Source organism: Candoia aspera, chromosome 3 (genome assembly GCF_035149785.1).
Source record: "Candoia aspera isolate rCanAsp1 chromosome 3, rCanAsp1.hap2, whole genome shotgun sequence".
Taxonomy (NCBI): domain Eukaryota; kingdom Metazoa; phylum Chordata; class Lepidosauria; order Squamata; family Boidae; genus Candoia; species Candoia aspera.
Genome location: NC_086155.1, coordinates 20,624,283 through 20,650,091, shown reverse-complemented (window position 1 = coordinate 20,650,091; position 25,809 = coordinate 20,624,283).

The following is a 25,809-nucleotide window of genomic DNA, read 5'->3' as shown; positions in this document are numbered from 1 at the left end:
TGGATTTCCCCACAAGAAGCTTTTGTAAGGCGAGAAACAATAGGAAACCATAAGTGGCTAAAATATTTGGATTTAATAAAATTTGAAGGGACCAAATTTACAATGAAGACAAGAGAAGAACTGGAAAAATGAAGGATATTCATGTCAATGGTTTACATATATTCAATTAAAAGAACAATTTAAAATAGATGCCAAAAGTTACAAATTTACAAAAAAACGATCTTGGTGGGATGAACAAATCTATGCTAATAATGACCACATGATCTCTAAAACATATAAAATGCTATTACAAATGAGAATATTAAGTGTACAAATTAAGCAATGTATGAACAAATGGGAGAAAAATTTTGGATACAATATTGAATACGATGTTTGGGAAAGAATGTGGACTAAGGGATTAAAATTTACATTAAATTATAATTTAAAAGAAAATTTTTATAAAATGATGTACATGTGGTATATTACTCCTGAAAAATTATCGAAAATGTTTCGAAATACGTCAAATGTCTGTTGGAGATGTAAAAAAGAAATTGGAACTTTATACCATATGTGGTGGACCTGTAAAAAAGTGAAAAAACTTTGGTCATCTATACATAATATAATTTGTAAAATGTTGGCAGTAAACATTGATAAATCACCGGAATTCTACTTATTGGGCTTTATGAACAAAGATTTGGGAAAAAACTATGGAAAACTTCTACTGTATTTGATTACTTCGGCCCGAATTATTTATGCAGCAAAGTGGAAATAAGAATTAATCCCATCTGTGGAAGAATGGATACTTAAATCCCTAAACTTGGCACAAATGGCAAAACTAACAGACCAACTAAACGAAAAAAATATGGAAGACTTTCAAAAGGACTGGACACCCTTTTTTAAATATGTGGAACGGACTCAAAAAGTTAATATGAACATATAGTATGTAAATAGCAAATTATTTTAATTATATAATCTCTTATTAGAATTAATGAAGGCAATTTAGAGAATTAAGGGGGAAAAAAATAATACGCTAGGATATTAAGCTGTACCATCTAGAAAGTTGGAAACCCAAATCTTTCTTTCTTTCTATTTATTTATTTATTTATTTATTTATTCATTTTATTTTTACTTTTTTTTATTATTATTTTTTCATTTTTTCTTTTTTCTTCTCTCTTCTTCTCTTTTTTGTATCGTAAGATATTATTGTTTGTATGTAATTTTATGTTTATTTAAATAAATTAATAAAGATTCATATAAAAAAGCAAAAAAAATATTAAAAAAAGAGAGCTTAAGCATCAGGCAAGAGGCAAGAAAAAGCACAAGTCAAGAACACAATGCAGTCAACTTTTATTTGAAAAACTATATTCATAACTATACTGAAATCAAATACTCATTAATAAAAACCAGGAAATATCCCTAGAGCATTAAAACTTGAGTCCTGAGTTTTGTAACACAATCATTAGCATGTTCAGATGTTTCATCGCCTGCATTTCCTCCAGAGATGGCAGACACAGCGAGACAAGAGTGTAAGAGAGTAATTGGCTCAAAAACCCAGTGAATTTTATGGCCAAGTAGAGGTAGGGACTTGAGTACACTAAACTTAACACAATACTGGCAAGCCCCGTGGCGTATATGGTGCAGGGGGTACAGACCACACCACAGAAACTCACTGGGTGATTTTCAGCCAATCACTCTCTCAGTCCAACCTACCTTAAAGGTTGCTGCTATAGATATAAAAGAAGGGATGATCCCCATGTAAGTTGCCTTCTAAATCTAAGGAAAAAAGCTTACTGCCAAATAAGCCTGTTTAAGCATACTTTGATCCTGGCATCTGATTTTTCAGTCCCCTAAAGCAAAAGGCTAGGTATGGAGATTTGTTTTCCTTTTTCAGATAAAAGTGGGCTGACACAAATCATGCATTCTGAACAACAAGTTCATTTCTATGAAATGGAACCAAAAATACTATTCTTCATGGCGTTGCTCTGAGAAATAATTAAAGAAATCCAATAAAATATTTTGCACACTAACAAAGCAATTCTATGCATACTTCATTGGGAGTCAACTCTAATAAACAATAGTAGCCATCAGTTATTGCTTACTGGTCATCTTGGGAAAAACTTTCGGGCAGTAAAGGGGGCTGAGGCCAGGAGGTACTGCTTTTCAGTGGCAGTACTAATGCTCCAGAACAGCCTCCCTGTGGAGGTCAGGCAGGCCCCCTCCCTAATATTCCCTGCAGCAGTTCTGGAGGATGCCCTTATTAGACTTCGCAATCTTTATCTTTTATTTTTTACTAATTATTTTAGATTCTTGAGGTTTGTTTTGTTTTAAGTGCTTTAATTGCTGTTTTAACTGCTAACATGGAAGTTTTTTTAAAAAAATCCTCTGTATCATGTAAACTGCATACATATGAATTAGAATAGAACAGAACAGAACAGAACAACTTTTATTGTCATTTCACTATGCACCAAAGTGTACATTAAAATGAAATTTACAATTGGCTCAGCAATAAAATAAAAATACCCTAATTAATATAATTGTATATACATTCTTTACCCATTCCACTCCTCTAATCTTGATCCCTAATAAATATCAGTCCTACACACAGCATGTGTATCGATGGCGTGAGAAGGGGTTATAAGAGTTCAGGAGTCTAATAGCCCAGGGAAGAAAACTGTTATCTAATCTAGCTGTTTTACATCGAATACAGTGGAACCTTTTCCCAGAGGGTAACAAGGAAAACAAGCCATGATGGGGGTGGAAGGGATCACTAACAATATTTCAGGCTCTGGACAGACAGCGTGTATGTGCCATGTCCTGAATGAGAGGAAGTGAAATCCCAATTATCTTCTCTGCTGCCCTCATCACCCTCTGCACAGACTTCTCATCCGAGGCACTACAGCCTCCAAACCAGACAGAAATACAGTTGGTCAATAAACTCTCTATAGTGCCTCTATAGAAAGTGAGATGGATGGGAGGTAGAAGATGTGCTTTCCTCATCCGGCGCAAAAAATATAAACGGTGCTGTGCTCGTTTTACCAAGGATGCAGTATTAAGAGACCAAGTCAGACTGTTCGTTATCTGCACCCCCAGATACCTGATGCTACTGACTCCACAGCTGTGTCATGAATAAAGAGTGGTGTATGGCTGGGCTGGTTCTTTCTAAAGTCGATAATAATCTCCTTGGTTTTTTCAACATTTAGAACCAGGCTATTTATATTACACCAATCCACCAAACCCTTCACCTCCTCCCTATAAACCCAGTCACTGTCATCCCTGAGAAGACCTACCACCGCTGTATCATCCCCCTACTTCACAACGGAGCTGGTGGTAAACCAGGCACAGCAGTCAAGGGTCATCAGGGTAAACAACAATGGGCTCAGGACACAGCCCTGAGGAGAACCGATGCTCAAGGGAATAGGGCTGGAGATACAACCTGAATAAATAAAATATTGCAATTATACAAAGCTAAATTAGTATCAAATTTACAGTATATTATACTTTTTCATCAAAAATAGTGCTCAGGAGTCTACTCTGTTCTGACAGGCTGGGAGGGAGGGAGGACAGATAGGCTATTGAATTCTTCAATCAACCTTCCTTTGGATTTGAACTAGCATTATATTTTGCTACGCACAAAATACATCAAAAAATTTCTTCATAGTTCTGGGAAATTCAGAACTTTCTTGGCAATGTCTGGAAGTTTGTGCCTTTTCAAGTGAAATGAGCGGAAAAAAGGGTCATGCTACTTGTTCCCAAGAGGTAACAATGAACATATCTGTTCTGATAGACTGAGTTTGAAGAGAATCTTTGAGAATTTCACTCCTCAGCGTAAGTTATGATGGGCACATACAGTTCTGAACCATGATGGAAGGGTTAAGTCTGAACTTTCACCTTCTGACCTAAATCAAAATGCAACAGTATTATAAAGGAGGTTTGTGACAAGCCTGTTAAATCATAAGACTATTCTTTCAAGTGTCTCCATCTCATGGAGGAAATTATAAATGGAATGGCAGGGAGAAAGAAAAGGAGCCCATATCACATTGTGCGTGTAATTTTCAATAACAAAAAAAGGAACCAGTTGAAGCTATCTAGGCAAAAGATCAAGAAAAATTCAAGCTGCAAACAATGCACTCCCAAGCCAAACAACAATCAGACTTCACAGAGACTCCCAGAGCTTGGCCTGGGGAAGGAACCCCCTCTGTTCAGGAGAAAAAAGGCCTGCCAGCTTGGCGGCATGAAAACTGAATAAAGCTTTCCTTTGTAGCTCTGTCCAGCAGGGAAGGACAAAGGCCCTCTCCCAATGCAACATTTCTGAATGATGGAGACCTCGAACTCATTCCCCCCGCCCAACAGCAAATCCCAGGAAACGGGAGTCTTTATTCATGACTCCAGCTCAATGGATTTCCCAAGTTTCTGCCTCCATCCTGCACTACAGAGTCTGACAATATTGTCTTTTACCATTCCTTTTGTCTGTCTACTTCCACATTTAATTGCAAGTTCATGGGTATTAACTGGCCTGTACAGCTAAACTCAGTAATCTTCATTTGAAGGGTTCCTTTCCTTGGAAAGGGAAACAGCTCTTCCTCTGATTTCATTTTGATTCCTTGCCCTGGTTTTTTTTTTCCTAGTATGCAGGCATGCAGCCTCCTCCTCCTACTCTCTTCTCTTAGATACTCATTAATTTAATTTGTCCCATATGGGCAAAGCTGCATTTATTGAAGGATGTCTTATATGAGGTATGTTGGGGCTCTGAAATATTACCACTTGTCTGAAAAAATACTTTGCTCCGGATTTTCTGCTGGGATTTTCTTCAGGGGCAAAATTTTGGATCAAAGCAAAATTAAATAGCATCCCCATATACACACTGGGATAAGGAGAAATTCAATTAGATCATCAGCTTAGATTTGAATTACCGTATTCAGTACAATGAAAGTCGTATCAAGGAAACACATTTAGTCCTCTTTTGAAAAGTAGAAGACAATGGCTGTTCAAGGAAAGGCTGCAAAGTAAAAACTGAGAAACTTCTGCAAGCCACTTCTCATATTACAGTTTCATACTATATATGAGACACTCCCATAACTAAAAATAAATGCAGTCATATGTCTGAATTACAACACAACTAATTCTGCAAGAGATCCCACTAATTAATTGTAAAGATATAATATTTAGATAATACATTTGGAGATATGATTTCAAGTTGGACAAGGATCCAACAGCAAAATCAGGATGCCAAAATTAGACCTAAGTCTAATGCTAAGTCTTGATAATGCTGTGAAGTGCAGTACAGGTGGCCACCCTTTCTGACACACTGAATGTCATGCAAGAAAAGGCTCACTTTACCCCGGAACATCCCCTTTTGTACTTAAATGACAATGATTCTGCCCCTGATGATGGATTACAAGTTCTCTGAAAGCATCTCCCACAAAGCTCAGTAACTGGATGCAGATAAGAGTTCCACTGCAGATAGAGTAAACTGCAGGTAGAATAGAAGATTTTAATTATGTCCATGTAACTACTTAGGAAAAAGGTTCTAAAGACCAGATAAAAAATCATCATTGATTCAGCATCTACACTGCATTGGATATATATCGGAAGTGAGCAATGAATGGTTTACAGAGCCCCCCAAGATTGCACCACTGAAATTCAACAGCAAAGGGCCTGATTTTAATTGCTGCAATCTGGCATGTCTAAGGGAAGGAAAAGAAGTATAACAAACAATAAACCTCTGCAAGATTTAAAGCATCTACTTTACCTTTAAAGAACTCCAAATCTCCCAAACATAAGAAAGGCTGAAATTTCAGCCCCACCAACTGTAGGGACATCACCAGGTCCAGACCTCAGAGACCTTAAACAATAAAGGGGCTGCCACCCTTTTTGGAAGAAGTTGCCCACTCCTGATATATACACTAGGTAAAGGTAAAGGTTTCCCTTGACGTAAAGTCCAGTCGTGTCCGACTCTAGGGGGCGGTGCTCATCTCCGTTTCAAAGCCTTGGAGCCGGCGTTGTCCATAGGACACTTCCGGGTCATGTGGCCAGCATGACTCACGGAACGCCGTTACCTTCCCGCCGAAGCGGTACCAATTAATCTACTCACATTTGCATGTTTTCGAACTGCTTGGTGTGCAGGAGCTGGGACGAGCAACGGGAGCTCACCCCGCCGCACGGTTTCGAACCGCCGACCTTCCGATCGACAGCTCAGCGGTTTAACCCGCAGCGCCACCGCGTCCCTGATATATACACTATGTAACAGTTTATCTGTAATATAGGTCAATGCCAATTAAGCTTTTGGTGTCTCTTTCTTTCCTGCTTTTCTCTCTCCTCAAAAATAATCCAAGCAGATTATATTTATCTGATGCATGCTGAAATTTTAGAGACATGATCAGCATTCTTTTTTGTAATCTACCTTCATCCCTACCTGTTCTCTGGAAAAAATTCAAAGGATTCAGTTTAGGAGATACATGTAGACAGGCACTTTGGTAATGTTATCATTTGAGAGATGTCCACAATCGAAAGCCCAAGATTTTATGAATTCATGCTTCTTAATTGGTAAAGCACAGTTTTGATCCCTGCAGAAATGCATTACTGAAGGATCTGATGCTAAACAATCTATCTCACTTCAATATAAAGACATTTGTACGTTTGTTACAAGTAATACTGCAAACTCTTCTAAGTATTAAGTATGATTTATTTATTAGATTTACATTTTGCTTTTATTTTGATATCTGGATTACATGCCAGATTGGAGGGGGGGCAGTCAGGTGGCCAAGTAGCTGGCAGTGTTAGTCTTGGGCAATTCCTGGTAAATGCCAATCCATTCATAATAAGTGTGAGGCCACTCCAATTGCTTGAAACAAAAGTAATATTTTTCCCCAAACACAAATCTCACATTAGGAAAATAGCTTTTTTATGGGAAATTAATTTTAATGTAATTAAAATTTAATTACTTAATTTAGTTAACATCTTTGAGCCAGTTACTCACTCTTAGTCCAATCTACCATGCAGGTTTGTTAATGTGGGGAAAACAAGAGGAGGAAGCACTCTGTATACTGCCTTGAGCTCCTGTATAAAAGGTGGAATAAAAAAATAAACATTTCAAATTGTATTATCTAGATCAGTGTTTCTCAACCAGAAACACTGATCTAGATAAAAGGAGATATCCAGAGGTGGATGAAAATATACTTAAATATTTTAAAAATATTCACGTTCATGGTAAATTTTTAAGGAATGGATAAATACCTAGAATTCGTCTTTTAAACTGACTTTAATGATTTGTATACCTATGACTTTATTGGTTTCAGTACATTAGATAAGCACATAAACACTTGTATTATTATGCTGCAGTATGGTTTGGTTTGGTTTTTCTTTTCAGTATTTTGCCATTTTGTTTTTTCTCTCTTCTTTCTTTGTTTTTTTTCCCCCAAATCATTTTTTCTCTTTTTAATTGCTGATAATATTGAATTCCTTAGTTTTCTTTTAGGATATAACTTGGTTTGAAACATTTAGATTCACATTTGTAAGTATTGGATTTGACTGTTATTCAACAGTTTAAAAGGAATGAGAAAGAGAAATTAGGAAAGAAGATGAAAGAGCACAGAGCAAAGAGAACCAAAAAGTCAGGCCATTCTGCTTAGAAAACAAGGGCTACAGATCAGCAAGTAGAGTAGTATGTGGTTCAGTTCTCTGGAATAACCAGGTGAAGAGATCCAGCAGCACATAACAGAAAAGACCATTTTGGGATGAGATCCTGAAGAATTACTGCCAGTGAGAATAGACAGGACTGATCCATATGGCCCAAGGGACTGATCTTGAACAAGAGCGACATGTAGAGATGGACAAATAATCTGAGTTGGTATAAAGCAATAACCTAACTTCCCATTCAAGAACGGCTTGATAATAAGCCCCACAAGTGTTAGAAACTGCCAAATGAACTAAGCATTCTTCCAGCAAAAAGACTGCTGGAACTAAATACTGAGAATACTGTAGTAAAGAGATACCGACTTCGCTTTCGGAAGAATTGGCATAGGGCACCGAAACAGATCTGCTGTGAGCTGATAGCAGGCATAGAGAAGGCAGGACAAGAGATACCTGAATGACATGATGATATCAGAGCATGCATTGTTAAAAAATAGCTTTCTTTCTAGAAATGACATTCAGTACAGCTGTCCATTCTACAAATGTGACTCATTTTTCTAACTTCTAGCAGCCTTTTGATGCAATCTGCTTATTGACTGAATGCTGATTTCTTGTTTCTTGCACAGCATCTGACTATCTGCCTTCAGAATTGTACTTTTCTGTAGAGTGCCACATTTTCCTAGTTCAAATATTCTGCAGCTCAAAAAAAATTAATTTGTTTCCTAGTTAAAACTGCAGTCACCAAAAGATAACACTGACTTGAAGGCACACACACACACAAACGTTTAAGTCTACAGAGAAAATCCATAGAATCAAAGATTTCAGGGGTTGGAAATTAGTGGTTACAATTTCCAATTCTTCAGCAAAGGATCGTTACATTGTTGCAGCTTGAGCACTCAATGATGCCATGAGCTAAACCGTGAAGGGCCACCCAAGACGGGAAGGTCATGACAGAGAGGTCAGACTAAATGCGATCCCTGGGGAAGGTAATGGCAACCCACCCCAGTATTCTTGCCGTGAAAACTAAATGGATCAGTACAACCAGAGATATGTCGGTATACCATCGGAAGATGAGACCCCCAGGTCGGAAGATGGTCAAAATGCTACTGGGGAGGAACAGAGGATGAGTTCAACTAGCCCCAGACGTGATGACGCAGCTAGCTCAAAGCTGAAAGGACGGCTAGCGGCCGACGGTGCTGGTGGTGAACGGCGAATCCGATGTTCTAAGGATCAACACACCATTGGAACCTGGAATGTAAGATCTATGAGCCAGGGCAAATTGGATGTGGTTATTGGTGAGATGTCAAGATTAAAGTTAGACAATTTGGGTGTCAGTGAACTGAAATGGACTGGAATGGGCCACTTCATATCAAATGACCACCAGATCTACTACTGTGGACAAGAGGACCACAGACGAAATGGAGTAGCCTTCATAATTAATAGTCAAGTGGCTAAAGCAGTGCTTGGATACAATCCAAAAAACGACAGAATGATCTCAATTCAAATTCAGGGCAAGCCATCTAACATCACAGTGATCCAAATATACGCCCCAACCACAGATGCTGAAGAAGCTGAAGTAGAGCAGTTCTATGAGGATCTGCAGCACCTACTGGATAACACGCCTAAAAGAGATGTTATTTTCATCATGGGAGACTGGAATGCTAAGGTGGGCAGTCAGTTGACACCTGGAATTACAGGTACGCATTGCCTGGGATAACAAAACGAAGCAAGACATAGGCTGATAGAATTTTGCCAAGACAATTCACTCTGCATAACAAACACTCTCTTCCAACAACCTAAGAGACGGCTTTATACATGGACTTCACCAGATGGACAACACCGAAATCAGATCGACTACATCCTTTCCAGTCAAAGGTGGCAGACATCTATACAGTCAGTAAAAACAAGACCTGGAGCTGACTGTAGTTCTGATCACGAACTTCTTCTTGCACAATTTAGGATCAGACTAAAGAGATTAGGGAAGACCCACAGATCAGCTAGATATCAGCTCACTAATATTCCTAAGGAATATGCCGTGGAGGTGAAGAATCGATTTAAGGGACTGGACTTAGTAGATAGGGTCCCGGAAGAACTCTGGACAGAAGTTTGCAACATTGTTCAGGAGGCGGCAACAAAATACATCCCAAAGAAAGAGAAAACCAAGAAGGCAAAATGGCTGTCTGCTGAGACACTAGAAGTAGCCCAAGAAAGAAGGAAAGCAAAAGGCAACAGTGATAGGGGGAGATATGCCCAATTAAATGCAAAAGTCCAGAGGTTAGCCAGAAGAGATAAGGAATTATTTTTAAACAAGCAATGCGCGGAAGTGGAAGAAGACAATAGAATAGGAAGGACAAGAGACCTCTTCCAGAAAATTAGAAACATTGGAGGTAAATTCCAGGCCAAAATGGGTATGATCACAAACAAAGATGGCAAGGACCTAACAGAAGAAGAAGAGATCAAGAAAAGGTGGCAAGAATATACAGAAGACCTGTATAGGCAGGATAACAATATCGGGGATAGCTTTGACGGTGTGGTCAGGGAGCTAGAGCCAGACATCCTGAAGAGTGAGGTTGAATGGGCCTTAAGAAGCACTGCTAATAACAAGGCAGCAGGAGACAACGGCATCCCAGCTGAACTGTTCAAAATCTTGCAAGATGATGCTGTCAAGGTAATGCATGCTATATGCCAGCACATTTGGAAAACACAAAAATGGCCATCAGATTGGAAAAAATCAACTTATATCCCCATACCAAAAAAGGGAAACACTAAAGAATGTTCAAACTATCGAACAGTGGCACTCATTTCACATGCCAGTAAGGTAATGCTACAAGGTAGACTTCAGCAATTCATGGAGCGAGAATTGCCAGATGCACAACCTGGGTTTAGAAAAGGCAGAGGAACTAGGGACCAAATTGCCAATATCCGATGGATAATGGAAAAAGCCAGGGAGTTTCAGAAAAAACATATTTTTTATTGACTATTCTAAAGCCTTTGACTGTGTAGACCACAACAAATTGTGGCAAGTTCTTAGTGGTATGGGGATACCAAGTCATCTTGTCTGCCTCCTGAAGAATCTGTATAACGACCAAGTAGCAACAGTAAGAACAGACCACGGAACAATGGACTGGTTTAAGATTGGGAAAGGAGTACGGCAGGGCTGTATACTCTCACCCTACCTATTCAACTTGTATGCAGAACACATCATGCGACATGCTGGGCTTGAGGAATCCAAGGCTGGAGTTAAAATCGCTGGAAGAAACATTAACAATCTCAGATATGCAGATGATACCACTTTGATGGCTGAAAGCGAAGAGGAACTGAGGAGCCTTACGATGAAGGTGAAAGAAGAAAGTGCAAAAGCTGGCTTGCAGCTAAACCTCAAAAAAACCAAGATTATGGCAACCAGCTTGATTGATAACTGGCAAATAGAGGGAGAAAATGTAGAAGCAGTGGAAGACTTTGTATTTCTGGGTGCGAAGATTACTGCAGATGCTGACTGCAGTCAGGAAATCAGAAGACGCTTAATCCTTGGGAGAAGAGCAATGACAAATCTCGATAAAATAGTTAAGAGCAGAGACATCACACTGACAACAAAGGTCTGCATAGTTAAAGCAATGGTGTTCCCTGTAGTAACATATGGCTGCCAGAGCTGGACCGTAAGGAAGGCTGAGCGAAGGAAGATAGATGCTTTTGAACTGTGGTGTTGGAGGAAAATTCTGAGAGTGCCTTGGACTGCAAGAAGATCAAACCAGTCCATCCTCCAGGAAATAAAGCCAGACTGCTCACTTGAGGGAATGATATTAAAGGCAAAACTGAAATACTTTGGCCACATAATGAGAAGACAGGACACCCTGGAGAAGATGCTGATGCTAGGGAGAGTGGAGGGCAAAAGGAAGAGGGGCCGACCAAGGGCAAGGTGGATGGATGATATTCTAGAGGTGACGGACTCGTCCCTGGGGGAGCTGGGGGTGTTGACGACCGACAGGAAGCTCTGGCGTGGGCTGGTCCATGAAGTCACAAAGAGTTGGAAGCGACTAAACGAATAAACAACAAATTTCCAATTACAATAATTAGGTTGCGATTATAACACTGAAACTCTTGGGAATCAATGCAGTAAGTAGATCCACACTAGAACCCTGGGAAATAACAATGAAATAACAATAACAATAAAAAATTAATCTATGCAGCTATTATGAGGACCTCATGAAAAAGATGGGTAAATTTAATGATATATCACCAGATACTACTCTGAAATGTGATATATCTCCAAAGCCAACAACTAAGCATCTGCTACATCAGATCATATCATGCTAACAGACTTCAGAAACAGATTGTAAAAAATAGCACCATCTGGATCAGCTTTGTAGCCCCATTCAGGAAGACTGACTGGTAGTAATATTACAAATATATTGTGGATGTGTAGAAGTATCAGGCAGAAAGTGGGGAACGTACGAAAAAAATGCAATTTACAATTTTCCTGGTCACAGAATGGCAAGGACAATCTTGTGTGAGTTTGTTCTTCTGACCTAACTTGGCTCACATGAGCAGGCTATATGCATGAATGACAAGGGTTCGTCTGCAGCAGCAATATCTCCATTAGCTCTGGGAACCTGAGAATACAGTCAGGATTACTAATTAGGCATTATGGGAATATAAAAATATTCTCCACTAATGTCTTCTAATGAAACCTTTCTTTATACTTGCTTTTCCTAGCCTGGTCCCTTTCAAAAGTAAATAAGGACTACAACTGCTAGAATTCTCAACCAGCATGGCATATCCCACAGCAGAGTATAGAAATATAATGTACAGGTAGTCCTTGCTTACTGATTGCCTCATTTAGCAACCATTTGAAGTTATCACAGTGTAAAAAAAATAGCTTTGCGACTAATCCTCACTTTTACAACCATCACAGCATCCCGCAGTCACATGATCACCATTCAGGTGCTTTGCAACCAGCACACATTTATGACTATTGCAGCATCCCACGATCATGTGATCACCATTCACGTGCTTCACAACTGGCTTGCGACAAGCAGTTAATAGGGAGGGCAGAAGTAGAATCGTAAGTCATAGTCATGTGATTTTTCACTTAGCAATCACAGTGCTTCACTTAACAACCAAAGGGGAATTAAGGTCATAAGCCGTCACATGGTTTTCCACTTAGCGACCAAGTTGCCAGTCCCAGTTGTGGTAGTTAAGCAAGGACTACCTGCACAGTAATAATATAACAGTACACATAGTCTTAGTTTTTATTAAGATATCTCATTACATATTTAACACAAATTTTAGATAGACAGACTCTCTCACAGATAGGGGAAAACTGTGATCGCAGTCAACCATTTATACCTACAGTAGATCTGAAGCCAATTTAAATACAGATTATTTCCCCCAGCAGGATCTCGTTAATAAAAGATAATCACTGGTTTACCCTGTGACACATGGATTCAAACAGCTGATAGACAGGACATAGGATTCTATGTATTTCTAATAAACAAAGCAAGGCATTACTGTCTCAATTATTTTTCATTATTGCATAAAAGATTCATAATTCTCCCTATCCATTATGACATGAAGAACATCTATTTTTAATAGCAATTTAATAATGCATGGATTTATTAAAATAAAAATGCCGAAACATTAGTAATCTGAACAGTAGCCTGGGGCTGAAAAATATTCACACACTAGACAAATCAAAATACATCATAGCCATTCAACCAATAATTTTATATTGCCTTTCCTAGCCACCTTCAATTTTCATTTCTAGACAATGGTTTATTTAACCGGCTCATTTCCCAGAATCTCCTCTGAATCTCCTATCAGCCAATCTGAACATCCTCCAAAATCCTTCCCTTCCCCTTTTCCTTGCCTTGCAGGTAGACTGGACATAATTCTCATAATCCCCAGCCATCAAGAATCCTTGCAACCTTACTGATGGAATAGATGGCTAGTACATGAATGGCTGAAGAAACAGCCAGAAGCACACTGACCGAATACCCTAAATCAATGCTTCCCAAACCTGAGTAAATTATCCTAAATTGGGTAAAAGTGTTTTTTCTTTGGGTAACGACGCACAAACCCATTACCCAATCACAACAGGGACATTTAAACTGACTTGCAGTGTTTTTACCTACATTGGGTAAAAAGGACTATGATTAGTGGTTTGGGTTAATGAAGGAAAAGGTTTGGGAACCCTAAATCAAGAGTCCCCAGGGAGGGTTGCTAGAGAGTAACTTCAGAGCAAGTTCTGAGCAAGCTTGCTGTTTTAATGTAAAAGTATGCTGAATCCAAAGCAAAGCCTGAGTGCTCTTTCGGGCTTCTTCTTTTTTTTTTTTTTTTTTAATACACCCTGTTTGCCTTCCAAAGGAAGAATAATCATGTCTGAGTGGCATGAAGCTTCTGTAATTCTCATCCAACAGAAGGAATTACTATGGAAGGGAAGGGAGGAAGGACTGTGAGGAAGCGATTTACAAGCACCCAGGACAGAAGGAAAAGAGCGGATGACTGTGCCAAAAGCAACTTTCAGCCTGCCAATGCTTTGCTAGCTGCAGCTGTTTAAGAGAAGCTGGCTTAAATCAAGAAAGCAATCTGCTCTTTTTTTCATGACTTTGGTACATGAGAGCATCTACCTCCAAAAGGAAAATCAGATTTCAGGATTTATGCAAAAGTTAAAATATGGCTTTAAATATTATTGGGATTTTTTCCTTTATTCTAATGAAAGAGTTTTATATTATAACACTGTACGTATTACTTGATATACAGATGTAGAGATAAAATGATAAATAGTTTTAGTCTATTTAGTTAAGGTGTTGAACTACAACTTTTGTTTTTCGTAAAACTGCTTTATCTGTTACGTATCATCTATGGCTACCAGTTCATACAATTATTTTTCAAAAATCATGCTAACAATTGGAAACTCACCAGTTTTAAACTGCACTAGAACAGGAGTTTTCCAAGTCGCCCAAGACAAACTTTCTTCTGAACCATTTCACACTCAAATTGCCCAAGAGCAGTGGCAAATTTTCAAGTATTGGGGGACTGTAATGGGGGGATTCCCCATTTTAAAGCTGGAAAGGGGCTACCTCTGGTAGAATTACATGGCTCGCTTAGCCTGCCAGTTTGCTTATGGTTTTCAGCAATATCTAAATGTAAAGCCAAGCCAACTTTGGGAAGAGAGCGGGCTGCACTGTCAAATTGTGGCTTTTATATTCTCCAAGGAAAAATTAAAGAAGGAAAAAAAGGGGGAACGACTGTGGAAACAAAACAAGTGGGTTCCTGCGTAATTAAGATGGTGGGGAGTAAGAGGCAACATATGGCAGCATTTTGTGGCAAAACGTAAAGTACCTTCTGATGACCCATTATTATTAAATAATGTATTAAGCCATACAGGCAAGACAATTCATCTTGTTAATGCAATTTTTTCTTTATGCTTTTTACCAAAGCAGGTGTTCCATTAACTCAAGGATGGAGATGGGTAGAAGGATATTCTCAAACTAGTTTTCCACTCTATTCTTCTGCCTTCTTCCTTTTCAGATTTAGGTAAGCAACAGCAGCAGTGAAAATCATTTTATTGTCTGTCCAAGAAATCCTGGTCCCTCTAATTAACAGGGTTGTGCCCTTCAAACAGTTCTGCAAAGCAACAAGAATGCAAATGGATGATACTGAATGCTAAATATATGACTGTTGCACCATAAGAAGTACCAGCCATCAGTGGCTGTTCATTGGGTAGGAAACTATGTGCCAAATAAAAAAATATTAGGGTCCGAAGATTAGTTCAATTTTTGCAATTACAAACACATTGAATAGACAAGGACTGCAATGTACTATTACATATGGAATTAAGGGCTGAACCAAATATTTTGATCACTTCATAAGATTTGAAATTTCTGCAACATTTCCAATGAAAATGTATGTATGTATGTATGTATTTCCTATCCCACCTTTATTATTTTTATAAATAACTCAAGGCGGCGAACATAACAAATACTCCTTCCTCCTTCTATTTTCCCCACAACAACTCTGTGAGGTGAGCTGGGCTGAGAGAGAGGGACTGGCCCAAGGTCACCCAGCCGGCTTTCATGCCCAAGGCAGGACTAGAACTCTTAGTCTCCTGGTTTCTACCACGTTGCCTTAACCACTAGACCAAACTGGCTCTTCAAATATACCTAATATGCCTTCCTCCTATTTTTCCCACAACAACCATCCTGTGTCCTAACTTAGAGCAAAGGACCATGCTGAGACAGTGAGTTGGTCTCTAGTGTTTACTGAATTCTCTAATAGATAGAATCCTGCCAAACTGAAGGAGCTTGAGAAACCCACACTACTATACTGGGCAATTTTCACCCTGTCTCCCACCTTCCCTTTTTGGGAAAGGTGGTTGAGAAAGTGGTTGCATTGCAGCTCCAGAGGATTCTGGAGGAAATGGATTATCTGGACCCTTTTCAGTCAGGTTTCAGGCCAGGATATGGGACAGAGACTGCATTAGTCGCACTTATGGATGATTTCTGGCGAGAGCAGGATGGAGGGAGTGCATCCATCCTGGCTCCTCTTGACCTCTCAGCAGCTTTCGATACCATTGACCATGGTATCCTTTTGGGTCGGCTCAGGGAGTTGGGGGGGGTGGCATAGTCTTACACTGGTTCACCTCCTTCCTCCAGGGCCTGTCTCAATTGGTGGTGATAGGAGAGGAGAGATCCACCCCTCGACCCCTCCATTGCGGGGTGCCGCAGGGTTTGGTTCGCTCTCCTCTCCTATTCAACATCTACATGAAATCACTGGGTGAGATCATCCGTCACCACGGGATGAGGTATCATCAATATACTGATGACACTCAGTTACCTATCTCCATCCCGGGTGAGGTAAGTGATGAGGTGGCTGCCCTCTCTCAGTGCCTGGGGGCTGTGGGGGCCTGGATGGGGAACAACTGGTAAGATGGAGTGGCTGTGGGTTGACGGCTCCTCTGTATCCGGGAAGTTATCATCTTTAGTTCTGGATGGGGTTGCATTGCCTTGTTCAGACCCAGTGCATAACTTGGGGGTCCTTCTGGACTCATGACTCCTGCTCAAAGAGGAGTTGTGCACCATTTACACCCTTTCCTGGACAGAGAGGCCCTCCAAACAGTCACTCATGCCCTGGTCATCTCCCACATAGACTACTGTAATGCGCTCTACATGGGGTTACCCCTGAAAAGTATCCGGAAGCTTCAACTGGTCCAGAATGCGGCTGCACGAGCAGTTATTGGTGCCCCAAGATCGGCACATGTGACACCACTGCTGCGTGAGCTGCACTGGGTACCAGTTTGCTTCCAGGTCCAATTCAAGGTGTTGGTTATGACCTTTAAAGCCCTACATTGCATGGGACCAGGTTACCTGAGGGACTGTCTCATCCCCTTAACATCGACCTGTCCCACCCGGTCATGCAGAGAGGGCATGCTACAAACCCCGCCGGTAAGGGAATTCCACTTGGTGGGGTCCAGGAGGCGGGCCTTCTCTGCAGTGGCACCTGCCCCCAGAGGTGAGATAGGCCCCTTCGCTCCTGGCCTTCCGGAAGAACTTGAAAACCTGGTTCTGTCACCTCGCTTGTGATGGGAGGGGCACCAGTTCTTCTTGGGGGTAGCTAGTACCACAGATCTCTTCCCAACAAACAGGATCTTCACCGCTTGGATTTTATACTTATTTTATCTTTATTTATTTGTCTATTATATTGTAATTTATATGTTTTTAATTCTGATTTTATTGTAAACCGCCCAGAGTCCCCTTTTTGGGAAAGATGGGCAGTGATAGAAATTTGAAAAATAAATAAATAAACCCAAAACTCAAGGCGGGTCTGCTCTGAGTTCCTTTGAAGGAAAGTTCAAAGCCTCTAAACTATGCAAGTGTTTCCCCCTCTGGATAGTGGCCCCCTCCTGCTCACCATCAGTATTCATGACACCCTGTGAGGTGAGTTGGGCTGTGTGTGTGTGACTGGCCCAAGGTCACCCACCTGACTTTCATGCCTAAGGCAGGACTAGAACTCTCAGTCTCCTGGTTTATAGCCTGTTGCCTTATCCACTAGACCAAGCTGGCTCAGTTTAATGTATAATGGAAAATACATTAAAATACAGGAAGTTGTAACATCTCTTCATTAACCTTCTCAGTCCTAACACCAACATGTATTTTGACCTTCTTCAAATCTCAAGCAATCTTTTTCTTCAACAAATTAGCACACAAGTAACACCTTTCCAGCTGTGGGTGCTGGTGAAGTTCCCATATATCTTTTAGTCCATAGTCTCTTCCATGGAGATACAGGAATAAAGCTAGCTTAATTCTGGGTGGGGCAAATGTCTTAATTCAAAGTCATTCCACATTCAAAGAATTAAAATCTCAGAAAATGGGGTGGGGGTGGGGGTGGGGGAGGGGGAATATAAGCTCCAGGCAACATATGTATGCTTGCCTTTCATAATTCATTCCAGATTCATTCATTCATTCCAGGATCATGCAAAGCCGGCTCTTGCTTTCATAACTAGGGCAACATATCAACAATTTATATAACTCATAGAATGATTTTACTACCTTCCTTAAGTGATGGATAGTTTAGTTCTATGAAATCTAAGCCATAAAGACAGAAAAGACAAGGGAGCTTAAATGTATGTATAAATTGAGGTATCTCAAAGCACATACAGTACAAGTCTGTAATCAACTCTGTTCTTGAGACAGTGAGTAACAGCAAGGCATTATGGAACAGATGAAGAGCACACTCAAATGTACCCCATTGGAGAGTTGCAGAAATGCTCATATTTGCACAAGAACTCTAGGCATCCTGACCTGTTTGGATTTTCAGTCACTTTTATTGTACCTGGCACTTCCAGATATGCCCATGATTCAGAAGACATCTAAAACACACAGGTAGATAAGAATATAAGAATGTAAGTAGTGCTCTGCTGGATCTGCCCATCTAGTCCAGCAGTCTGTTATCACAGTGGCCAACCAACTGCACAAGGAAGCCCACTAATCTCCCAGCAGATGGCCTTCAGAAGCAGCAACACTGCCATCAAGGCTAGTAGACTCTGATCTTCATTACTTCCATGAATTGGTCCAATCCTTTTTTGAAGCAGCCAGCTGAAGCTAGTAGCCAGCACCACATTTTGTGGTAGCAAATTCCAAAGTTTACATGTTGCATAAATATTGTGTTTGTGTGTGTGTTCATTTATTTATTCAATTTATATAGTCTCCCATCTCACATATGTGACTCTAGGCAGCATACAATAATAAAAAAAAGATAAACAACATAGCAGCCATGCATCATCCAACCAATTATCAACACAGCCAGGAGACAGGCTCTGTCACATGCCCAGGGTCCTAGGCTTGGGCACAAAACCAAGTTTTCAAGGCCTTGCAGAAGGCCAGCAGAGATGAGACCCATCTAATCTTAGAGGGGATGATGTTCCAAGGATTTCCTTTTCTCTGTCCTGATTCTTCTATGATAAAATTTCATTGAGTGACCTCTAGTTCTAGCATTTTGGGAAGGGGAAAATAGGTTCTCCTTGTCCACTTTATCCACACCATTCATAATTCTGGACATCTCAATCATGTCCCCTCTCATCTGCCTTCTTTCTAAACTAAAAAGATGTACAGGCCGGATGGATGGATGGATGGATAGCAAAACAGCTATGTATCTATGACCACAATAGAGAATACAAACCTAATTATGTTCCCCTGGGCATGTGCCTCCTTATAATATGCCTCTGGACAGTAGCTGCTATGGAGCAGCACAGGAATTGTCTATGCCAATATTTATGCTCTGCTTATTGGTTTCTACTGAAGGAGACTTGATGCTTGACTAGATAGTATGATGCACTGTTCTGATAATTCACTTTATTTTATGATATATAAAAGTGCAGCACTTCATGAATAATTTTGAAAAGGTACTTAAGAGCCTGCTGAAGAATGAAAGTGGCACCTGTCTGCAATTGTTTAAAGTAGTTGCATCTTTTCCTCTGTAGCTGACACCTTTTGGGAATCAAATCCCAAACACTGCACAGCACTAGTGCTTTCAAACAACACACTATGTGCTGATCAGAAGGAAATTACCCTCCCTATAACAGTTTGCCATCTTCTTAACTGTTAATGCTGCATGGAAAGACCAAGGGAGCCATTATCCAGCTGTTGGGCAAAGCCAGAACATTTAAGATACCACATAACTCAAAGCTGGCCTTTCATTATTCAGAATCAATATAAGTTGAAAGTGCATGCATGTGTTAATTTTATTTATTGCTATGTTTTTATTACTGGGTTTTATATCTCATTCTTAATTTCACCAGAATTTTTTAACTTACACATTAAAAAACTAAAAATATAAATGCTTTCTTTTAAGAAACTTGAAGCTGAATGAAACACCTGGCAGTAAAAATCCCAATAAACTGACTAATCAGTTGAAACTGAAATCCTGAAAGCTTTGCCGAACTCACTCAGACTTAACTTCCAATTCAACCTGCATTACATATTGAAACTCCTTGAAGAATAAACTGGCCTTTGCCTGACATCTAAGCAATAGGAAGGGCAGTGCACACAGCATCATTCTCTAGGGAAGAAATTCACAAATCCTACACTTGTGAAAGTCCACATAGTTACCTTCTCATTACCAAAAGAGCAGGGGGGGGGGGGAAATCATTCCACTTTGACAGCTGTTTTACCATTTTAGGGTTTCCGACTCTTGATATATCTATCCTCTAAAATAAAATTTCTTGGCTAGGTTGCATGCTCTGGAATGGAAAAAGATGCCCAACTCACAGAGATCCTGCTTCACAGCTGACTGAAAGACAGAGCTTACCATAAAGCTGTTTCCCATCAGAATCTGAAACTGCCTTTTAAAAACATTTCTTTCCAGTGCAAATTCTAGGCAAACCACCAATAACACAGAGATAAGCTGGATTTGTACAGCCTGATTACTGAAGCAACCATTTCCTGGGCTTGCACAATGCACTAAATTATAAACTATTAAGGTAGGGATGAGGAACCTCCCGCTAGGTAACCCCAAGACATGCAAACAAGCAGAATATGGGAATTCTATACCAGTTCCCAGAAGAGGAACATTGGGCTGGGGAAGCCTATGGGGATACAATGTTTACATGCTAAGAAATATTTTTTGGCTGCACTTACACATTATAATAATCTAAAATGTTTGTTTGCGTGTAGCTTTATTTATTTATTTGACAAATTTATATGGCCACCCAACTCACACACAATGACTCTGGGCGGGTTACAGAATTAAAATCCATAAAACAAAACACACACCTCACAGCGACAACACACACACTCAGATTAACCACTTGATCAGCTCTCTAGCAGCCTAAAGTCCCCAGGCTTTGCATATTATGTGGACCTCACCCCTGCGGTTTGTTATTAATAGTTATTAATGGCTTAGCATGTTGGGCAAATCAAGCCAACTGTGGCTTGTTCAATCAATTATGATTAAACAAGTCATGGTATTGGGGCATGCAACCCTCTACTAGTGCTGCTAAATTTAATTTGCTTTTAAGATTAATTAAAATGTGTGAAATTGATTAAATGATGTTAAGAGAATTTTTTAAATATCACTTCCTGTCATTTCCAAAGACTGTTTGGGGGCACCTTTTAGAGATGCTATGTGCAGGGGCTTCAGGGGGTCCAAAAAGGCAAGATAGCAGCTGCAACCACACAATCAAAGCCAGACCTCATTTTTATATGCATCACATGCACGTAAAAAAGGGAAGGGAAGGGCTTTGATCACACAGTCACAACCATCTCTTGGCTTTTTTTGCTTTGGATGCCCCACTAGTCTCTAGTGGGGCATCCAAAGTATAAATACTGTATATGTACTGTATATTTGTAGGTATGTATTTATTTCACAATATTTTTACAGTGTTCCAAATTCACTTGGGGGCCACATACAGACTTGCAGTCTCTGTTGGCCACTCTTGGCTTAGTGCAGCATATAAACACAGGAAATGTCTGGGTTCGCACAAGAGATAATGCTAACTAACTGTAACATGTTAGATCTCTACTTCTCCTGCTTAAGTATGCTTAATGATTACCATGTACCTGCCACACCTATTCCTGTGCTACAGTGGAATAAAGTTATATAGGCACAGAAAATATGTTCAGTTAAGATTCATATCAGCAACAACTTTAAATGTGCCTAGATTTTATTTTAAGCAATCACTTTCAAGTTACAACATTTTCTGCCCTTTCCCCCACAGCTGGATATGTTCTCCAGAGGACAGGGAACATTGAAACAACTGCATTAAGAATAGGAACAAAATTAGAAGATCTGTGAAAAGTTGTAGACATTGATTGAAATGTAAATCGATGCTTTCAATATATTCTTCCAGATTTTAAAAAAAAAAAAAGTAAGACTGGCTATAATCCATTATACTTTGGGGGCGGGGGCGGGGGGGGCTCCTTATAAAGTCTACAAAGAAACACGGTATGTTTTTCCCCTTTTTTCTTGAAACTGAAAATATTTTGAACTATCCAGCTAAGACCATGGCTAGGGACACTCTGAACACAGAAATGGCCAGTATGCAACCCATTCAAATAGAATGTGATTTAATGGTCTAGTCCTGTCTTGTCTATAGAAAGCACTGCACGGTAAATTAGGTTCAAATATGTGCTTTGCAATAAAGCCAAAATATGATTTGCTTAGGTTACCATAACATGTTGTACGAACTCAGATAAAAATAGAGTAACTAAATATATGTAACTTATAAATAAAACAATTAAGGTATCATTCTCAAGTAACACAACCAAGGAGCTTCATGTTTACACATACCTTGTATACAGCTGGATACTCACAGAAGCTAAAGAAAACAAACTTTCAGTTCTCAGTCATTATATTACTCTTTATTGTGCCAATCTAAAAATGGGACATAGGGTTCAAGCACAAGTTTTAACAACTTTGAAGAAGCAGCATTCTAGTTCTTCAGAAAACAGAAGCTGAGAAAATAGATTGCTTGCTCTTTTCTAGTCATTTTTTGGCCTCTGTACTGGAAATGTGACCTAGGCTACCGTTTAATGCTAAGTTATGTCCATACATGGCCCCTGGCGTTTTCTTTGCCAAAAAGTAGCCAGAACTGTGAATTAAGGATTCAGTCCTATTCACCCTCACCTGAAAATAATGGGATTTGCTTCTGAATAGGACTAAATTAGATGCATCCTTTCATACCTTCCCTTCTGTTACATAAGCTTGGGGTTCATATATAGCCATTTTTATAATAAATGAGAGCAGAAATAAGTGAAGCTTTTGTTTTAAACACAGATCTACCAGCTATTTTATTCAGGGGCTATGGGCAAAGATTCCACTGATGCCTATTTTTGCTAAGCAATCTTTCCAGCATGCACAGATGCACAGACATCAAACCCTATTCTCCTCTACCTTAAAAGCAATGCCCTCCAAAATATGCATTGACTAGGTTTGCACATTATGCTAAGCTTTTGTTTGTTATTGGCTTAGCAGACTGTGGAAATCCAGCCACTTGTGGTTCATTCAAATAAACCATGTTTAACCATAGCTTAGTACAATATAGAAACATAGCCATCAAGTATTCTGTAGGACTTTATTTCCATGTGATATTAAACTGTGGTCCTGCTTTACAGGTACTAATCCAGAGCCGCATTGCAAAGAGGACACTAAGATCCACCTCAAACTAGAAGCCAACTAAATTCTGCATTTGCCAAAAGTTATTACCATGCAACTTTATTTCTACAAATTTCAGTTCCTCTCTTTGACAATATCCAGTAAAGCTTTGATTCACACTTTGCTTAATAACGTTCTTGGCTGTGTTTTGCAATGGCTTGAGAAAGATGCAAAGTTTCTGTGTTGGGCAAAAGCCTCCTTTTAGAACAGGAATAGAGTACCATGAGACAAGCTTACACAAACAGCTTTTGCCTTTTCTATATTTAAAAGCAATGAAAAAGACAAAAATGTAATAACGTTGTCAGCTAAAAAGATGATCAGCTCTTCCTTCATAAAACCCCATCAAGCTGTATGATGCCACCCAGAGTCACATTCTGTGAGATGGGCAGCCATATAAACCTGGTTTATTAATAAATAAATAAATAAATTCAGTATCCCTGACTGAGATATTATTTTAAAGTTTAGAAAGAGGTTTACTTTAATCCTTCCTTTAAAAAATTATCATCAACATATAGTGGAGCCATTGTTGTTTTCTGCAGAATTTTGGCACATTAAACCATACATCAAACATGCTAAATCTTGGTTATGGCCACAATGGACCACAATGGTTATGTGAACAATGGTTATGGACCACAATGGCTGGTTATAAACCAACCCAACTTCCCTGGCTCTACATGATAGCGTGATCAAGTCAGTGACACCCCTGGTTAATCGACTCACCCCATGTACCTCCAGCACATGACTACCAATAACTGAACCAAACAGGTAGCAATCATTTGCAAAATCTGCCCAACCACTGCAAAGGAGACTGGAAAGCTGTCACTTCCTTCCACTTCTTCCCTGGCTTAAAAAAAAAAAACATTAAAATTCCACTCTGCCTTGATCAGAGCATGAATACAGTCCAGAGTCTGCTGCTCACCTGTTTCTAGCCCTCAAAACCCTCCATGGTTCTTACAGGGCTGCTTTAGGCTTTTGACTTTATTTCGGCAGCAGGGAGGTTCATACAGCATAGCTGATCTGGGGAATCACTTTAGCCCCAAACAATCCTGCTGTTTTGGGCTAAATTAATCCCCTCCAACCCTGCCACAAAATGGATTAGGGTTCCACACAACATGCTAGGCCCTGCCCCTGACTCAGTTACTCATGTGTTGTGAACTGAGGCACTGGCTATGCCTGCTTGGCAATGCTAACTCAGCAATCCCATCCTGAGGCCAAGTCACTCATCTGTATGTGTGCCCAGAATTGCAGGTGCCAGCCCTTGGCTACAGCTACCAGACACAGGCTACAAAAATACAGACAACCAGTAGATGGTGGCAAAGAAATTCTAACTCTATTCTTCATTGCCATCTGGTTCTTGTCCAGATTTTTGCAGTCCAGATATGACACTCCCACTCTGAGGCTTTGTATTCTTAGTCCTCTAGGCCAGGCTTTCAATTCTGTTCCCCACTTCCTATTTTATTCATTTTTTTTTTTTTCTCTCTACTGGAAGGTTTGTTTTTTTACTCTGTAGTGGTGCAAACAGGATTAGTACACTACAAAAGTAGTTATGTGATCCATCCTCAATTGACCCCATATGACATGGCTAGCCAGCAGAATTAGTTCAACCTCTTTAGGATTAAATGGTTTGTTCAACTGACCCACAGTTTTTCAGTTCACTCAACATATTAACCAAGCCTCCACAACCCTGTTAAGTGTATTATACTGTATGAACATGGCCAATATGTCTTAATGTGTTAAGTGAAGTGGTCCTCACAAACCACAATGAACTTTGCTTTGGCTTAGTGTGTTGTATGAACATATCCAGGAAGCTGTAATTGCATCTTGCTAAGTTTTTTGCAACCCTACACGTTGGAACTCATAATTTATAAGGAAGGGGTTGGGTACTATATCCACTGTTGGAAAAGGGCAATATTTATTTATTCATTCATTCATTCATATTTATTTATTTATTTGAAGAGAAAAATGGTTCTGTGGGATTAACACACAAACGAATTCTGCCACAATGTTGGGAAAATACTCTTCTAAATCAAACTGGAGAGAAGAAAGCAGAGATATTGGATTGGGCAGCTAATAAATTCAAATTAATTAATTAATTAATTAAGGAAAGGAGAAGTAACTGTGCAGCTCTATAAACTATCCTAAAATCCATGAGTGAGAGACTCCAGGGGCCTTACTAAGCTGACTGTAGTGGAGAGGTTGATAGCCAGGTTCACACATCATACTACAGTATGTGTGTGTTTTTTATATGATTTGCAGGATCCACTACAGTAACTGGATTCACACACTGAAGTAAACCACAATGTAGTTTGTTTAGTTCCACCTATACAAAATATGTGAGTGAGGCATATGATCATACATAACCATGTTTTGAGGTGATAAAAACTGTAATGTAGGCATATAATGATAAAAATTAATGAACTCCCAAATTCCATTCATGGCCTCACCAATTGTGAACTGTTCCCAAAATATTAAGTGCAGGTTGCCCACTCCAACATTAGGTAATAGCTTTGGTTTTGGCTTAGTGTTCTATGTAAATCCAGCCACTGTGGTTTG